Raw genomic sequence first — 19,728 nt, 5'->3', positions numbered from 1 at the left:
CCTCCAACGTAAGAGCCCTCTTGGCACACCTCACTGTGAGAAAGGATGGCTGCAAGTAAGAGGAGGGACAAAGACCTGCTAAACAGATAGCCTCACTAAATTCAGGAAAGGCCATGTGGCTGTGATTTAGATGCCTACATACAAGTGTCTCAGGCCATTTTAGATGCCTCTGGTCTCCATCTACCAGCAGAGAAGTGCATGAGCTACCACACAACCTCTGTTGTATCTGCTGGGCTTGTGTGGATTTCTCAGATGTCCTGGGGCACCTCAGGTAACTCCAGACAGCTGCATGTGGTCAGCTGTGCCCTTGTGTTCTGACAGCTGAATTGCATCCACTGATGAGATCTCTGGTCGTGGTGGGAACTCAGACACTTGGCTCACATGGAGACACCTACGTATGGACACGCGGTGGGTTTTAATCCGCAGCTGAGGCCCAACCTTAGTGCCTTTATTCACAAGGAAAGGCATTTTCTCTCAAACATACAACTTCCTCATTGCTGCACCTCCATCCCCTTCGCTCCAGTACAGATGTTAGCCTTTCCCATTCTCCATCTTCTTCTCCTCATGTACCATGTAAATGACGGTGATGTTTGTAGAAGCCAAATCGCAAAATAAAATCATCCCCCTGGTTCCCACAGTAGCTCAATAACTGTGATCCTTCCTCAGGCAGCACTCCAAAAGGGGAGTCTTCTCAGGTGGAGACGCTGCCCCACAAAGTTCCCCTTGGGGCAGGTGGAAGGAACCACAGCAGCATTGATCTCTGGTGCCAGTGTTACAACATGGCACTTGGACACCATGTATGAAGACCACGAATTTTGACTAGACAGGGAAGAGTCAGTTTTGAGACTCATCTTTGTGCACCAAGCAAAAAAAAAAAAAAAAAAAACCAAACCAATCAAGCCTCAGAAAAAGGAGATGCTGCTGTTGCCTGTGACGCTGTAAATAGCTAAATGCAACATGCTTGAGGAGGCATGTTCTGCTGATCCCAAAGAGAAAGAACATCTTCAGCCCCCCAATCTGACATGAGGTCTGATCCCACACCTGGCCCTGACCTTACTTAAAACAGCCAAATCTGCAAAACGGGCAGTTAGAGGGAGAATTACCTGCAAATGTGACTGACTGCTGGTTATCCAACACGAGCTCTCCCAGTCCCACTCACGTTCAGCTGCTGGGCAGCATTTGATCCCATCAACAACCACCCTCCAGCTCATGGAGATTCTTCTGCCTTTATATCCTACGGACAGAATAATCATGAACTGAAACTACCTCATCTTCACATGCTTTCCTCCCACCCGTGCTCACCCCATGCAGCTTTCTCCAGGCTCTGTGGAGCAGAAGTTTCAAGAGCTGCATGGAAAGAGATCAGAACAAGGAATGTACACCCAGAGTTTTTTTCCAAGTGCCTGGAAAACTTCACCAGCAGGAGATCAGAGGCTCAGGCATGAAGGGAAGGGGAGGAAGATGAACTGGAGTAGAAATAAGCAAGCTTTAAACCAAGGCCTAGAAAGAGTAAATTGGTGCTTATGGTTTCTACCAAATCTTGAAGTCTCACACAGTGGAAATAAATGCCATATAATGCCATGACAACAGGTACCTCCCACACCTCATCTGGCTTCATGTCTCCCTGTAGCTGGAGCTTTCATTAAAGGTTAAACCAGCTTGTATTTGGTCCTAAAAGCCAATTTGAGACCAGCTCCCTCACTGTACACCAGCCGTGTCACTGGCCACCTATTCCTGTCCAGGCTGGGTCAGGCCAGCAGAGTTGATAGGGACAGCTTTTCCCTTGGCTTGAATTTAGCCTAGGGACAGAGCACAGCGTTTGGATCTTACCATGTCCTCTGCACCTGCAAGCTGTGCCCTGGGGCTTTTTCTGTGCTTTTACGTTGCCTCTGGACCTGGTCCCTGTGGCATTACCCCAGGAATAATGAAGCATCTGAAGGTGGTTCCTTGAGGGGTTGGACCAGATGACCTCCAACCTCAACCATTCTGTGAGTTTGAGACACAGATTCACTTGCTGTCCCCTTCAGTTCCTACATCGATTCATCTGGGTTTGCCACTCGTCTGCTACTATAGCTCATCTTATTTGGTTGACTGGGGTTTTTGTTTGTTTTTTGTTTTGTTTTGTTTTGTTTTTTTAATTGAGATTTCTGTGTTCCCATTAGCAAAATTAAATGTTCTGCCTTCACATGTTCAGTTTCACTGTTTTGTTTCGTTGCTGGGACCCTAACTTGCAGCAGCAGCTCTGAACTGAAGAGCGAGCACACTTTTAATCCAAGCAATGAAATGTAAATGAGGTTCATTTTACAGACAGCTGTAAAAGCTGGCTGCAGCAATGCTGGTTTTTTATCCTCTGCTCTTTGTCAGGACACCTGGGTCTTGTTTCTACCCTTGTCTCTTGTTATCCAGGGCTGAGCAGGATGATCTTGCAAGGGTAAGATGTGAAAATTCAGCCAGGACTGTGCTGATTGACCTGGTTCTAGATAGTTCCACTTGGACACCAAGGCTGCTCAGACATCATTTTTACATGGGGGGGAAAAAACAAGGAAAATTAATGCAGTGAGTCATTTTTCAGGTGAAGAGCTGCAGTTGATGCTCTCTTCCATGCACAGTGCTCATTTGTGCTGGTAACTGCAGTTAAGGTCTTTTGGATTTAAACACATACCGTATAGCCTGGCAGAAACCTACATACAGACACCCGTTCCCATGGATGATCATGGACAACCAGACCCTGCCCTGGACCCAGCAACCCCAGGCATCCCTTGGTACCTCCAGAGACTGCCGTGGGGACCAGAGGGATACAGTGATGAGAAAGCCACGGCCTGCAAGGGACAAAGCTCGAGGGCAGGCATCCAACCCGTCTTCTTCTCTGCCAGGTCCTCGTTGAAAGAAGCAAAGGGTATTTCTGGCCAGAGAGGTGTTTGGAGGGGAGATGGCTCTTCGGGGTTTGTCAGTGGAACTAGTTGCTGTAGGTGCTGCACGAGTTTGCCCGTCACCAGCACTGCTGCAGGAGAAAACTGCTAACAGGGAACGATGGAAAACAACACCTGGCATGCCAGGTGTGCCACAGGGCTAATACATGCCTGCCAGTTCATCTTCTGTCTCCAAGGAATAAAGCTTTTTATGCACTTCCCCCAGGATCTCCCCACAGTGCCCATGGGGCTTCATCCACCCCACGTCCTGATAAAATGTTTCTTTCTCCCCTTGATGGTATCCCCTCAAAGGAGCAGAATTGCACTGAGGTTCCTCCCAAGGTGGATTAGGGATTTGGAGCAGCCTGGCAAAACACCCTCCTGCCCTCACTCCACACCAAGCAGGGCTCTGCCTAGTAGGAGGTGGCCGGGCACGGTGCCTGGGAGCTGCTCGCTCAGTGCCAGCGCTGGGCAGATCAGAACAGCTTATCAAGGCACCGTGCTGCTCCCATCCCCTGAATGCACTGGGGAATCTGTTTAAAGGGAGAATTTGTAGTTCTTTCACACTCGGGGATAAGAAATGGTCGTATGACCCTTCTCAGCTTGTGCTTTTCACTTTCTCATCATAAGCATCTATGCTGACAACCCCACATGCCCCCAGTCAGCAAGTTTCCCGTGCATGACTGAAGCTCTTTCTATCTCAGAAAACATGGGAGGGAAGATTTCCCTCCACTTCCCATCCATGGCCAATCCTTGCTTTTGGAAGTTGTGTTGGCCGTTGAATACCAACAAGAGCTCAAGTATTCAGTGTCCGAATCCTTCTGAGGCGATGCTGCAGAGACAGTGTGCTTGACAAATATTATCTATCAAAAGTCACCTTCTTTCCCCTGTGCACAAGTGAGCCCGCCAAGCAAGCCCGACTGTCACAGACCTTTGTCACAACCTTGAGTGAGCTACTGCATGCATGTAGGACATTGGTCAAGTCTTTGTGTTTTGCACGGAAACGTATCCCTCCTTTCACAGTGCAAAAAGCCTCCGAAAATTCCCCTGGGTGCTGAGTTGCAACGTGGTGTCATGTCAGTCAGGTGGTGACCCCTGTCTCTGTTACGGTGCTGTAATAACTGGAGGTGGTCAGCTTCGTAGCCTACTTCAGGAATGACTGGGGTATGAGTGATTTAGGGATTAAATTACAAACCCCTTCTACTCCTCCTTTGGCAGGCCCGGTTTGTGCGGGCTCCCACCATGAAATGGCGCTTGAGGCTGCTGGTGGTGCCTTGAGGACAATTTCTGGGCACGTCTGCAGAAAATGAATGGCTCCAAGGTTGTGCCCCCATCCTCCTCCTCCCTGAGCAAGATGTGGGCCATGTGGAGAGCAGCTTCCTTTCCTCAAGAAAACGTACACGAGCAGTGTCTCTCTTCTGGAAAGAAGAAGAGAAAATGAGCCCTACTTCCCCTCTACACTTTCCAAGAATCAGAAAAGAAACAAGTCCCTCCCCCACCCCAGGAGTGGAAGATCAGCAGCCCAAATCCCCATGCTTGGAGCAGCTGGGAAAATCCTCTCAGCAGCAGCAGATCGGCCCCAGTCACACGAGTAACTCTGTGCCACCCTCTGCGAAGATGATTTACACCCTCTGCCCACCAAGTGATCTACAACCATATGTTTCCCCCACCTCTGAGTGAGAAACCACCTAACACAGATGCTGTAGTTTCCCTTTCACACGCTCCAGCCCCTGCAGAGCTTTGTGGGTTCCCTCCCTTCTGCTCCTCCGTGAGGCTTTGGTCTTCAAATCTCAGCATCTTCTGAACCTCACCTCCATCATGCGTGTGCTCACCCCTGCCCCAGGGACCTTTAATCACCGTGAGGTGAGGACACCCAGGACTGGAGGTGTCCAGCAAGCGCTGCTGTCCAGGAACTGCCACTTCTTGCAACACCTCTGGGTTTGAAGGCCAAATATTAGAAGGAATGCACGAGTCTGGCTGCACTCAAATGCTGCGCAGTGTGTCCTACAACGTTATGTTACCTGTTACCCAAGTGGAGTTCATGGATAATTCAGGAAATATATGGGTTGCCTTCCATCTTGCCTGGACACCCAAGCTGTGAGCTTGCCTTCATTTTAATCCACCCTTTCACAATTGCCATTGCTCACTACTTTCAAGCGTGGGAGCAGGTGGTGTTGGCTGGCACATATCTCCTGGGCCATCCCATGCTGTGCGCTGGAGGAAAGCTTTCTCTCCCAGTGGCTGGTTCTTGGGGATTCTGCTTTCATTCATGGCATCCACCCTTGTCCCCTCTTCCAAAACCTCCTTCCTGACGGTCTTTCCCTGTGGTTTTTGCATCACCCATGTTGCTGCTTTGTTTCCTCAAAACGCTGACAAAGTGCAACCACTTTCCAATCTTCTTCCTCAATAGTTGTCCCAAAAACACAGCTGTCATTCTTCCCCATTTGTGCCCGCCCTGAACTTTTGGCCTTTGCCTTTCTCATTACCCTCTTTTATGTAAATTAATTGAAACTGAAACGAGCACCCAGGAAGGGGTTAGAAATTACTGCTGTGTAGTTAAAAGTCTTTTGATTTTGGGGGGACTGGGCTCACTGCAGGAAAGCTGGAGCCCAGATCTGCTTACAGTGGCCCACCACAAAGAGGAGCAGCCATGGTCTGCTAGTCCCATAGACCTTCCACCTCTGAAAGAGTTAATGCTGAAACTCAAAGGAGAATAGTGTGAATAAATTCTGCAGGGCTAACAAGGTAGCTGTTGCAGATTCACGAACTACTCATAAATTAGATGTCACCTGAAGTTCTGCTTTGCTCCCACAAGGTCTTTGTTGAAGGGGGCCATTTCTGGCAGGAGAGGCAGCTGGATGGGAAAGGAATAACATCTGGGGGGGCTGACAGGGGGGCGAGTCAAACCCCTAAACACAGCCCTGAAAATCAGCTTGGAGATATGTAGTAAATGGCCAAGGCTGGAAGCCAAGGATGACCCACAGTACCCATGACTTTGTCTCTGCCCAGTGATAAATGGGGCTCAGAGAAATGTCATATGTTGGATGTCTTGTTCGAGCAAAAGCCAAAAATCACTTTTGATTGCAGTAGAGATTTTGTTTTAGAGAGAGGAGCCCTCATTTCCTTTCCATCTTGCAGTACAAAGCTATGCCTGTTGGGAAGCAGGCAGTCTATCGCTTAAAAAATTGCTGTAGACACAAAGAAAGGAGACAGGACCACAAGTACCAGGAGAATAAATACTGTGCAGCTAATGATGTTTTTGAACCTTCCGAAACTGTAGATTATGATTAAGTCATAGAGATCCGCCTATCTTGCATATGATATACTACATGAATACATAGCACATAAAAGCATCTCTCTATATATTTTCTGCTATATATAGATTTCTGATATATGAATATATTAATAGTATATCTAATATAGGAGTAAACATACAGTGAGGTTAAAGATAGTGAAACCGAATCCAAGGTTGTAGTGAACTGGGACAGGGACTGAGGAAGGGAGGAGGACAGAGAAGCAGAAGTCGGGAGGGGAAGAGAACCAGAATGGAAAGATTCCAAGGGAAGAAGAGAAGGCTGAATGAGGACCAAGGGGGAATTTAAAGACAGATCAACGTTTGTGTGTCATGGTGCTCCTGTGGCTCCCCAGCCTTCTGCAGAGCCTCAGCCTCAGCTGAAGATGACAGTGATGATGGAGACTGTCTTCCTCTGCTCCTCTCTAGTGTCACTCTGGGCACAGCACTGGGGGATGCTGAGCTGGGCTCAGGTGCCAATGATACAAGATTCCCACATCCTAGGGCTTAAAGTCCCCCAGGTACTTCCTGCTGTCCTGGTTTTGGCTGGGATAGAGTTAATTTTTTTTGCTAGTATCTGGTACAGTGCTGTGTTTTGGATTCAGTGTGAGAATAATGCTGATAACACACTCATGTTTTAGTTGTTGCTAAGTCGCGCTTGTCCTAAATTAAGGATTTTTCAGTTTCCCATGCTGTGCCAGCGAGGAGGTGCACAAGAAGCTGGGAGGGAGCATGGCCAGGAGAGCTGACCCGAACTAACCAAAGGGGTGTTCCATACCATGGGACATGATGCTCAGTATAGAAACTGGGGGGAGTTGGCTCGGGGCTGGATCGCTGCTTGGGCATTGGTCAGCGGGTGCTGAGCAATCGCACTGTGCATCATTTGTCTTTTCTTGGGCTTTATTTATCTCTTTTTGTTATATTCCTTTTAATTCCTATTATTATTATATTTTATTATTGTTATTTTATTTATTAAACTGTTCATATCTCAACCCACAAGTTTTACTTTTTTTCCCGATTCTCCTCCTCATCCCACTGGGAGTGAGTGAGCGGCTGCGTGGCGCTTAGCTGCTGGCTGGGGTTAAACCACAACAGTGGACTAATCAAATTTTGATGACACTCGAATCGGTGATTGAAAAGGAGGGCTTTAACAAGAGGCACCTACCCGCAAATGGGAGTGTCTTCCTCACCCACCGTGGTCTACAGTCTTTCATGTTCAAAGAAAAGTGATATGAAAGTGGCAACAGGGTCTGGTGTCTTTGGCAGATCCAGACAGTTAAAAGACTGTGTAAAATAAAAGAAGAAAGGAACTCTGACTCAGAACTGTCCTTCGTTGTGGAGTGGTCCCCAGAGGGCTCAAGGGCAGGAAAAAATGTCTTTGTCACTGCTGTTGGGAGAGATGCAACTAAGCTGAAGGATTTCAGGGAAGACTTGTCTTCTTTTCCCTCAGCTAAAGACCAAATCTACAGAGTTATGATGGCAGCTGCAATGACATTAAGCTGAAAGAAACTGGCAGGGATTAATCATGCCCTTTTTAACATTTTGGAAGGATGTTCATCAGCAGGCACATCAGAAGTTGTTTAATCAGGCAGTTGTGGGGTCTTTCACATCTTCAGGGCACATTTTCACTAGTTACTGATTTTCAGGTTAACTGAGCAAGATTGAGTTTTATGACTTAGTGGTGGGAGGAAAACATCTCTGAAAAACTGAGTAATTTGATCTCGGGCACACAGTAAATCAACAGCAAACTCAAGCACAGTCATAAGTTTAGAGATTATAGATGTGGCTGAGCTCAAAGGTCATCCCATGCATTTCCCAAACAAACCCCAGAAGTAATTATGGTTGTGGTTTACGTGAAGGATGTCCCATAATGGAGACTCCTGTTCCTTCCCAGAGAGCCTGTTCCAGTACCCAGAAAGTTAGAGAAAACTTCCTAATGTCTAACTCAAACTGCACTGGGTCTTGCTTACTTTCGTCCGTGGTTGTCTCATCCAGCATGGGCAAGGAGAGCAGAAACCATGTGCGTACCTGAAGGCTGCTAGCCCAGCTCCCCAGAGTCTCCTTTTAAAAAGCAATAGATTTTTTTCAGTTGTTCATCACGAGTTGTTTTTTCAGAACACAGATCTCTCACTCTTGGATTCCTCCTGACTGACTCATTTTATTGATGTGAGGTGCCCAAAACTCAGTCTGCCACTCTAGCTGGGGACTTACTGGTGGTGATGTTGGGGATGGCATTTGAATCTTTGAGGAAACTCATACCAAAATGTCATATCGTGATGCCATTGCATACTGCACCAGGATTCACCACCGTCACAGCCAGCATCGCATCACCACCAGATACCAACAGCTTTAGGCACCATAACTCTCAGGTTAGTGCTGATATCTACAATACCAGTCTTGTGCTCTGCCCTCCAACAGCTGCCCAGGCTGGTCTGACCCCACGGTACCTCTGACTCTATGCAGTCCATTCCATTTCTCAGATCTTTGTTAAGTTTAATTGTGTGTGGGATGGGTAAAGCGCAGGATGAAGTGGAACAATTACTTGATATGTCTTGAAGCCTCTCCTACCGTACATATGAATTTCAAGGCAGTTTTTTTCCCCCGGAATATTTCTCTGATTTGTTTTGATTGCTTTGAATAATAGTCCCACTCCCTCGTGTCCTTGGACTCCTTTCCTGCTTGGAACAGTCTGTGAATTTAATAAGAATACGGTCTCCTCCATCAGCTGTGCTGACAATGAAGATGTTGAACAGGACCTCAGACAGACTTTGTGGCTATGTTCCTCCACGCTGGTGTGGAGCAGCTCCCTGGGAGCACTCTCCAGTGCTTCCCATGTGTATCCTAAAGCATTGTGTCAGCCTCCAGTCTCTCAAATAATGCCACGGTAGACACGATCCAAAGTCTTTGTAAAGAGAAGTGATGTGAATTCATCTGCCTCTCCCTTACCCACAAGGTCTGTTACCAGGTCACAAGAGGACGTCAGACTGGTTTGAGAAAACCTGGTCTTGATAAACCCCTCTCTCCTGTTACTTTCCAAGTGCTTGCAGAAGGTTGATCTCAGCAGTCATTCCAGAATGAAGTTCATCCTCCTGGTCTGTAGGTTCCAGGATCTGTCTTTTCCTCCCAATCCTTGTATTTTAAAGATAAGCATGACTTCTGCCCTGTCTTAATCTGAAAGCATCTTCCCACTCTGCTCAAGTTCCCCAAGACAGCTTCTGGTGGTTATTTTTAAGTATCTCAGAAGAGTCCCTGAGACCCAGGCAAGTTGAAGGCATCTGATGCTTCTGGGTACTTTCAGCTTTGTAGGTGTCACCCATCAATAACCTACCCTCTCCACTACGCAGCAGATCAGAGTTCCTCCTGGCCATATTATGATGTCAGTGCAGGTAAGAAGGGATTTTCCATTGCCCCAGATCAGTTTTGTGTTGTGTTTTGGCCTTTCTGATTTAGTCCCAGCATGTTCAATACAAGGAGGCTCATATTTCTGAAGCTGACCTAGTTTCTACTTTCTGTGTGCCACCTCCTGATGTTGAGGCCAATGAAGAGCTTGAGATCTAATGATGCTTTTTGCTTCACTTTAGAGAACTTTGTACTTGAGATCTCATTATTGTTTGTTTTAAATTGAGAAACAAGTCAAGCATGCAGGCCCACTTGTGTTCAGCTGTAAGAATTTGCAAATCTGAATTTCAAAACTCTTCCAAAACAGGCACTTGTAAAGAACAAAAATAATGGTTGGTCATAAAATCATTCACTAAGGGAAAGAGCGAATTTTGGGACCTAAAATAAAGAGTGACTTTGTGTGTTATTTCCCCTATTGCTTATCTCATGTAAAAAATATTTTCAATTAGAAAACGGCAGAGCTGTCCTGCATCACACACCGTAGTACAGGAAGGCTGACCACCTCCTCTTTGAAGTGCTGATGCACTGAACATTAAATCAACCTTTCAGCAATTTCAGTAACAAACACATTTAGGATTTACAATAGGAAAAAAAAAAAAAAAAAAATCCAGCAGCAAGGGCAGCCAATGCAGTTAGGTAATGGAAGTAGGCATGCATTGCCCAGGCATGTGGCAGAGTCTACAATAAGTAAGTTTTTGTGAGTAGATGGGACAGGCAGCTGCCAGGAATGGTGTACTCTGGATTGAACCTTTCTGGAGGCTGGTGATTAACTAAATGTCCTTTCCATGTCCATCTGCTGTGCTGTTTGGGACACTCAGAAGCTTCCAAGTGTTTTATGTCGGTCGTATTGAGGTAGGGGGGCTGAAGCAGGAGTTTGCAACAACGCTCCGGGTAGTCCCCATCAAAGCTGAGATCGGAGCTCAGGAAATCTGGCTCCCGTTCCTGCAGCCGGCGGGGTGTTTTTCATAACAGCAGAGACAAGTCAAAGGAGGGACCAGGTCTGACATTTCTCATAAAGAATTTCCCCTGTCTTTGCAAGTTAAGTGAACACCATTGTGTTTTGACAGCAAAACCCAGTCGCAGTTCAGCTCTTGCTGACTTGGGTAGCTCGGTTCAAAGACAAAGAGCTTTTCTGCTTTAGGGTGAGGATCGAAGACGGTTGCCTCGCCGCGCTCGCGTTGGTCCCCAGCCGAAACCGAGGTGCTGCGGTCTCAGGAGCTGCTGCGTACGTGGAAGCGTCGCACCACTTCCTACGCGCGATAGATAGCTGAACCTGATCCAGCACACGCGGCACACAACCCCCCTTTCCTGTATCGGGGTTGCTGACACCGAGCAACGCAGCTTCGCTTCTAAAAGAAAAAAAAAAAAAAAGAAAAAAAAAAAAATGACCAAAAAACATCCCGGCTCTGCTTTCCCCTTTGTGAAGCGGCACGGCGAGATGGTGGCTCCCGGGGAAAGCCCCTTCCCCAGCGAGACGTCTCGGCGACACGATGGGCCGGCTGTTTTCCTCCTCCCGTGTGACGTTTCTGGAGTGCCCTGGATGGGACGGAGTGAAATGCATGTATTAAAAATAGTTGTTTTTTTGGAAAGTAAAACCTTGTTGCCTTGTGTTCGGTTGCTGGTGTAGATGGCTGAGATCTTGACAGCTTTCGGGCTAGGAAGGTGGGACTTTCAGGATGTGTTTTATTCAAACAACATAGGAAAGAAAAAAGTCCACAGTTTTTAATACCTTGTCTCTGGGTGTGTTTCACCCTTGAACATCACTGAGCAGAAGGTAGATAAGGAAATTCTCCATGCTGGCATTATTTTTTTTTTTCCCCCAGTTTGTCAATAATGTTATCTAGCCATATTGCAATAAATTGCAATAATGAAATTGAAAAATACTAATTGCAGTGTTTGTAACTTGCACTGAAATTCATCTTCTACTAGAAAGTCAGTCCGTGACTGGTAGAGAAACCAATAAAGCTAAGAGGTTTTACCTGCCATTAATAAATGTTATTTACTTATCTTCAGGGACAGATTGTTCCTGCAGGACAATTTGAGTGACTGAGAACAAACAACATGCAGCCTTTCAAAGGCTATCTAGATGAGCTGCCTGAGTGAGTGCTCAATGAAAATAATTTGGAGCAGAAAGGAGTAGTTTGAGAGTAAATAATATCTTTAAGTCTTTTCTTCTATTTTCTTTTCTGAACGTTTGAGCAATTTCCAAGAGAAAAAATAAAAGTTCAGAATACAGCATGACACGTGGAGAAAGAATCCCAGATGAGCAGAAAACTTCATGTTATAAGCACTGACAAATAATACCCAAATAGCTGGAGGGCACCTGTGATCCTTAGGAGAGATCAGCTCTGTAATGGAATAAAGCAGTTGCCCTAGGTTACAATAAAGAGGGGTGTTACCTGTTTTAATTCTGCAGAATAATTATGATTTGAAAGGTTGATATTAAATAAATGCATGGATTTTAATGGCAAGTTTGTGCCACTAACCCAAACATGCTTCTCAAATAAAGCATCCATGGGGGAATATCCAGGAGTAAGTGTGAGAGCGGTACAAAAAGAAAGTCGTGTCCTCAGCACTGTTTCCTGTAGCACACCTCCAGGACACCATGTTGGGGCTGATGGTAACAGCTCTGCATTTATCAGAAACTTTTCTTACCACTGAAAAAACTGAAAAATATCAGCCAATGCATTTTGTGCTGATTTCTGTGATTTAACTCTGCGGCTGACTTAAAAACAAGAACCATGACATAGAAACCACACTCTAAACCTGGTATTTTCTACCTTCTTATTACTTCAGCCTTACCCGCATTGACCTGTATTTTGGTCTTATTTTAAATAACTCTCCAGATCTTCTTCATAATGCCCATGGTTTTATAAATATTTACCTTTTGACACTTGAGGTTGGACTTGACTCCACGTTGACTCTTTCCCACCACCCTCTTTGGGTGCTGTAGGACCGTCTGTAACTATAGGAAGGTGGGGAGTTTTTAACAGAGACTTCTGGGTTTTGCAGATACAGGTGTTAAAGGGAGAAAAAATAAAGATGTAGGTGACAAATTCGAGGTTAGTCTCCTCATTCGTTGCTCCTGGGGGGTCAGTGTTCACACACTGATCATGAGACACACAGATTTGGCTCCTGCTGAAGCTACGCTTCACATTTTGTGATGCCCAGTCAAGAGCAAAAAGATCATCCTGGAAAGACTGACGTCAGAAGGGAGCCCTGGAGAGCCCAAACTTCTGCTTGCAGCAGATGTAACATCAGTGCTAGATCAGGCTGCTCAAGGTTATCTCCATCCCAAGTTTTATGGTCTCACTAAATGTTGACATTGGACAGCTGGAGCAGGTCCGCCACTTTTCATCCAGGACCTCCACCATGGTATCGGTGTGCTGCTGAGTTAGGGTTCCCCGCTCACAAATGCCACTGGTGGCATTAGCTCCTGCTTTTCCCAGGCATAGCAGTCTATACTGAGAACTGGTGAATCTGCCTTTTTTCTACCAAGGCAACCCAGAGATCTAGTGAGGGCAACAAAGTGTGGTCCAATCCCGAAGATTAAACATGCAGAAACACCTAAAAAAACCTCCAAAGATTTATTACTAATGGGATCTGCCTCTTACCAGCCAGTCTGGATTTCAAATGCATCTCCCGTAAAACAGTTTTTCTGGGCTCGTTTCCTCATGAGTGTCAGCAGATACTTCTGCTTTTGCTTTTCAAGAGCAAAACAGCCTCTGGTTAGACCCATATGGTGGACTGCAGGTCAACTGCTGTTGCAGCTTGCCCGGACACAAGGTTGATGCCACCCAATGCTTCTCTAACCACATCAGCTACTTTCTCTGCCCCAGAAAATATCCTCTGCTGTGAGATGGGTCCTGGCAGTTGGTCCTTGCTGTGAATTTTGTTTTCTAGGGAAGTGCCTTCATCTTGGGAAAAGCATCAAAGAGGCAACTGAGGTGAGGTCTGAGCTGGCTGCGTGCAGGTTTCTGCATTTCCCTGCTGGGCTCGTGTCTGCTTCTGTTTGAGGAAAATCTTTGTTAATCACTGAAGAATTTGCCCGTTGTATATGGCTCATTTTCTCACCCCGCTTAGGTGAGACCTGCAGAGCTGTCAGCCTTCTGTGTTCCCATTCCTCTCTCTCCTACTTGGAAAGACAAGTGCTGCCCATATACACCACTTTCAAAACCATGTTGGTGCAGAAACCCACAAAACAAAGGAAATGCTGAGTTTAGCTTACCACAGTTCGTGACTCACCGTATCTTGTTGACATACTCCTGGAAATACCCATTTCAAATTTCCCCACTTGCTTATTATGTACACAGGTATATTTTTATAGTAAATTTCTTCTCTGCGTGCTGTAAGCTAAAATACTTCACTATAAATGAAAATGAGCATTGAATACTGCATCCATAGAGTTGAAACTTGTGATTTAACGGTTTTAACGTTGTATTTTCTTAGCAGTTTTAACAGTTGGACTTGATGATCTTAAAGGTCTTTTCCAACCTAAACAATTCTATGATTCTATGATTTTCTCACACATCCTATTGGCAATGGCCATGTTCCAAGAAGTGGCATCCCCAGCAGAAACCCAAGCCACGAAGAAGCATCACTGGTCATTTTGGGTTGTGCTCAGCCCTCCTAGTTCATCTATTTGGGCTGAAGGGAGAGTGTTACAGGATACGGCTGCATCAGGAGGGGAAGGGTTAGCCTAGAGCTGGCGTTAGCTGACTCTTGACTTGCTCCATTGCGTCCATGAGCTAGCTCTTGGTCCAGCAGGAATTCTGACTCAAAGCGAGTCACCTGCACAAACAGCTTTTGACATCACTTCTCAAGCACCCCAAATTTGCGTTTAGCCCCTAGCTAGTTTAGCATGAGCTCATCTTCACGCTAGGTGGTTTTCTGGTCCTGAAAGCTATTTTGGGCTTGAGTAACATGCAGAGCACTACTCGAAGCCCAGCCAACCCTGCTAAGAGGTAAGAAAAAAAAGTCTTTGGTCCTCACCCCCTGTTGGCTTCTCCAATCCCACCAAATGACGGGATCTAAGAACAGTAAGACTGAATTGCATGAAGTGCATCCTTCCCTCCTATTCCTTGCTACACTGACTATTTTTCTGTTTTGCTCTCAAGAGAGCATCCAGACACTCAGGAGAGATGCTGTGAGTGCAGTAGGTCCTCCTAGAGGGTTACAAAAATCCCCTGAAATTTCCTGCTGGGTTGACATGCCAAGGTCATGAGAATGAATGAGGAGGGGCTCTTTGCATCAGAGGTCTGTCCATAAGGAAGGGGCTTTGGAAAAGGGTAGCTTTTGTATTTTCATGTTTTGCTTTGGCTAAGTAATATAAAATAGACATCATGTATATAGAGATGGCAACATAAAATGGGACTCATCTCATGTAATCTTAGAGGTGTAAATCAGAGCTTGTCACCCTGCCATCCCTTATAGTCATCAGAGAGAAATAAGCACTTTTATAGTATAATTCACATCATCTGCCTGGTGTGAACTGTGCCCTGGAAATGTGTATTCATCTTTTATTGACTCAAAAGGGAGTGCTGAGAACTAGGTCTTCAGCAGGGCAAATCCTGCTCAGCCATCAACAGAACTCCAGAAGAAAATCTGGGAGTCTGAGACATTTTGATGGGGTGAGCTAGGAGAGGGCTGTTGCAGTTGTTTTTGTTGCTTTTGGTTTTGTTTTTGTCTGGCTTCAGGGGCCAGTTTCTTGCGGATACAGCTTAATTAGGAAATGTTCCTGGCCAGGACCTGTGTCCTGGCTACTTTCTTCACCCACACATCGTGATGCAGCAGCAGGCCTCTGTTTCTGAGCTCTCTCTATTCCCACTGGTCCTCAGCTTATATTCCAGGTGCAAATTTTAAGTTGTGGGTAGTAGAGAGCAGTTTTTGTTGATTTTAGATTTAGTCACAGTCTTTAACATATACATTCTTGAAATGCACTTGGAAAACATTAACATCTTATGTCTCGGGCACTCAAAATGCAAAGTGTTTCACGCTGACCTCCCACCATATGCACTCAACTTAAGTGGTTGGCTCATGCCCCTGTTCCTCTGTAAGAGAAAGAATCACGCTGCAATTGGGAAGAGCAGGCTGTTTGCTCACGCTTTCTTAAACACAGATCCTAGCTTAAACTTAGCAAGTTTTGTTGAATGAACTTGTAAGATCAACCTAAGAGACATTTTAGCACTTAATACCCAGTGGTTTTATCACCTTCCCAAAAGCTAAGTGGGAGGAATCCTTTTATCAAATACGTTCAGGAATCAATGAACACGAGCACTGAGCGAGATTTATGAATGAAGTATTTGTTTACTTCCAAGTCTGGATTTTTCAGTAATGGCAAGTCACAAAAATACAAAATGACAAAACACATAGTTAAGATTATACTTAACAGGAATAAGGTCTCTCCTGGCAGCTTCAGCATCGCCAAGGGCTTTCTCTTAAATTACAACTTCTGTCTCCTAACAGAAGATGATGCATGTATATCGGCAGGATCTGCCACCCTCCTACGAAGCAGCATTATCACATCACTTTTGGCTAGAGGCAGTGAGTGCTGAACGACTAGAGCTGACGTCTTCAGAGATGAAGTGAAGATCAGGGTTGCCCACCGTGGACAGCTGGCTCTTCCTGCCATGCCACATCCACGGGCTTGAGGGGATGCCAAGTCCGGCAGAGATGACCCAGGGCACAACTCCCAAGCAAAGAGGCTGCTCTTCCTGATTAGCAACGAGGCTTTTCCTCCGGAGTTTGGTCTGACATACTTCCACTCACAAACAACCTAATTTCCATATAGAGTGAGCCAGCAGCCTCACTGGAAATCTTCACGTTGACATACCTGCTAATTACCCTCAGCATAATTAAGGTGCAGTAACACAGCCTGTGTTTACTGCAGAGACAGCCAACCTGGGGCTGCGGAGCAGTGAAAACACGGTTCTCACGGTGGGGTGATTTTTCACGGCTAGCAGAGGAGCCGGGTTGGTGCAGAGACCATTGGATATCATCAGTCTCTCCTTGTGGGAGGAGATGAGCTGATGGGGTCTCATCTGGTTGGTGTCTATCCCCCAGAGGAGTCTGAACTGGGAACCTGGACACATGCCTTCCTCTTGTCTCTCTGAGGTATGTGGTGTGTTTTTTTGTGGCTTCGTGCTGTAGAATTACTTTAATGTACAACTCTCAGGGCTAGGGAATTTGGCCATCTACTGCCTTGTTATAATTTTCCAGACAATATCTGAGTGTGTCGGGGCAGGGCAGGGCAGTGGCGGAGGGAAGATGGGAGATGCATCTACCATAGGGTCATAGAAATGCTGGTTGGCAACATCAGCTGGAGGACTCTAATTCAACCTCCCGCTTGAAGCGGAAGCACTGTCAGCTCTAGACTGGCTTAGCCATGGTTTCATCCAGCTAAGCCTTGAGTCACCTCCACAATTCATCGTTTGCCATTTCCCAACATCCTGTCACAGTGCTGTACTACCCGCCTAGAGACATTTTTTATCCTGCTGTCCAACCTGCACCTCCCAAGCCACAGTCTGTGGCTGCTGCCCTTCGTTATAGTGCCTGGTTCTACCATGAAGACCTTGACTTTATTATCTTTGCTCTTCCAAGTAGCTGTAGGCAGCTATTGGGCTGCCCTTCAGCCTCCCCTTTGTCAGACTTAACGAGCCTGAATCCCTCAACCTATTTCCCAAAGATGTGTGCTCCATGCCTCAGGCCACCTTGGTAGCATATCTCGGTGCAGCTTCAAACCAGCCAAGTCTCAACAGGATTTGGGAGTCCACATACATGGTGAAATCCTGGCCCTAATATACCAGTGTCTTCCAGAATCAAAGGGGGCTTAATAAACAGGTTGTCTTAATAAGTGAAGATATTTCGTCCTCTTAAAAATATATCTATGTGAAACCACAGCATGCATTAATTTCTGTGCAGATCAGCCTGTTCACGAAATCAAAGCACAGTTGTGAGTGTTTCTATAGTTTATGAAGAAGTATGCTTTTATCACTGCGTGTTGGAAGGAAGGCAATCCCACAAATTCAGGCTCCAGAGTTGCTTTGTCTTTGGACTTTGATTTTACCTGAGGTACAATTGCAGGTGTGAGCTACTTTCCAGTCCAACCTGCCACCCTTTGATTTCCCTTGCTGTCAACCAGACCAGCAGCCAACTGCAGCAGTGCGTCACCTTGGTGCTGCTGGTTTTCTCCAGGTAAAGTTTTAACCTTGTTGGAGGTGAGTGATCTGCTGCCCATAAAGGTGAGCAAAGCCTGGAGGAGGGGGGAATGGGATGTGCTCCAAGCTTGCAGGGAAAGTGCATTTGCTCACTGAATTGCCTTGACAGGCTGTGCTGAAGGCTGTGGTTGACTATTTCGGGTACCTAAGCGATGCCGCCGTGTTGCTAAGTTGAACAAGGGAGCCCTTTGAGGGAGAAACAAACTGGAGGGATGGAAGAAAGGGGTCTCACGAGCCCTAGAAAATGCAAAAGGACAGATCCCAGATCTGTCTAAACCTCCCCTTTGGTGGTAATCTTTCATGACCCAGGCTGTGTGAGGAGGCATTACTAGGGAGACCTAGTCAGGAGTGATCTGTGCCTACTGATCCAGATGTGTGAGCATACGGCTCCTCCAGCCCTGACTGACCAGCCCTGACCTCACTGGCAGGATTTCCCCGTTGATTCAACACTAGCCTTTTTTAGTGCAGCACCATAAATTCAGCAAGAAGCCGGCGCTTCCCACCCTGAGTCATGGGGTTGAGTTTCTTGAACTTTGAGCAAACAGATTTTTTTTCCGTGGGGAAACCCATCTGTCTGACATAACCTAGACTGCATCTGCAACCACTTCTAGTCCACAAAAGGTGTTAAGACGCAGAAGCTCTCTGCTGATTTTCACACCACAGTGCAAGAACTGAGCTTCTTCCTGGGTACGTGGGAAAGAGCTGCTTTGAAAAACTGGAGACGTGCCCTCAGTGATGGTGTGAGGTGGCCTGCAAGGCTTTTCCAGATATACCCCAAAACCAGAGTCACCAAGAGAGGGGATAGATTTGTTGCTCAAGGCTTTAAGTATCTAAAAGTCTGTGACCAAGCTATCAACTTTGACTGCCTTTATACTCAACACAGAAATAAACAATTCAGTTTGAACTATTTTACAGTTTTAGATTTTACATTTGCTTAATTTGGGCTAACATCACCTTCTTCTGGAGACACCTTTGTCTCGCCATTGACTATAGGTTTGGAAATCTCTCTCTCAAACGCCTGACTTAGGATGAATGAATCCCACATAGAGAGATTTTGGGGATGAGCACCTCTTATTATTTCTTCCTGTGTGAGATTTTAATATTAAAATATTTTATGATCTCCACGTGTTGTAGGTACAAACCTTCCTTCTACATCAATATTACATCACTGCTTTTGCTGTCCACTTTTTACCTCTGCTCCCAGGCAAATATCCTGCTTTTTCCTTGCTGCTGTCTCTTCATCCATCAACACCCAACCCACAGAACTGGCGTGCATCTGTGACAAGGGGTTTCAGTTATTGCTTAATCTTCCCCAGTGGACTCTGTGCTGCTGCATGAGAATCTGAAAGTGAAAACAACGGACTGATTTTTGGTCTCCAAAGCTGAATGAAACTGAAAGAGTGAAAGTAACCACAGGCAACCCAACAGCTCTCAGCTGGTGAGTATTTGTGGCAGGGTGATACTTCATTGGTGGCAAGGAGGAGACCCCACTGCCACGTAAGTGTTACCTGCTCTGCATGCACAGGGACCGTGGCACTCAGTCTGGTGGAGTTAAGATAACTAAAGTTACCCAAATCATGTGCCAATATTTTCAGCTGAGCTGTACTATATTAAAAACACTCTTGATCCTTATGAAGAAGGGATGGATTGAAGGTATTTGTCTCTAAAATGAAAGGATTGCCTTAAGCCAGCAATAGGCGTGTTGCATAGAAGAATAGCTCAAGGTAAATAGTTTAAAATAGATAATGTACACCCGCTCTCTTTGGAGGAATTAGGTAACCTAGTAAATCTTTTACATCCTTACGTTTTCCCTGCATTTTCTCCATAAATTTGATACTTTTTACATGGCCCTGGACAAGGGTTTTGTTGTTTGCATGGGAGATGGGCCGTGTTCCTTAACAGAGAGCTGCAT

General features: G+C 46.0%; 1 protein-coding gene across 3 annotated transcripts in view; it reads left to right on the top strand.

The window, feature by feature from the left end:
- The window catches only part of LOC104368568 (endonuclease domain-containing 1 protein), a 176,523-nt gene that overhangs the window by 146,279 nt on the left and 10,516 nt on the right, over positions 1 to 19,728 (top strand). The window contains exons 1-2 of one of the 3 annotated variants that reach the window (XM_032995759.2): positions 8,383 to 8,570; positions 19,021 to 19,254. The gene's annotated coding sequence lies outside the window, so the exon portion shown is untranslated. Of the gene's footprint in view, positions 1 to 8,382; positions 8,571 to 16,257; positions 16,714 to 19,020; positions 19,255 to 19,728 lie in introns of those variants that run through there. The other 2 variants (XM_032995758.2, XM_042792580.1) reach the window with 2 other exon arrangements.

The sequence above is a fragment of the Tyto alba genome, unplaced genomic scaffold (assembly GCF_018691265.1).
Source record: "Tyto alba isolate M040663 unplaced genomic scaffold, T.alba_DEE_v4.0 Super-Scaffold_2, whole genome shotgun sequence".
In the NCBI taxonomy this organism is placed as follows: domain Eukaryota; kingdom Metazoa; phylum Chordata; class Aves; order Strigiformes; family Tytonidae; genus Tyto; species Tyto alba.
Note: the sequence above shows the minus strand (reverse complement) of the source record. Positions and strands in the feature narration are given on the sequence as shown.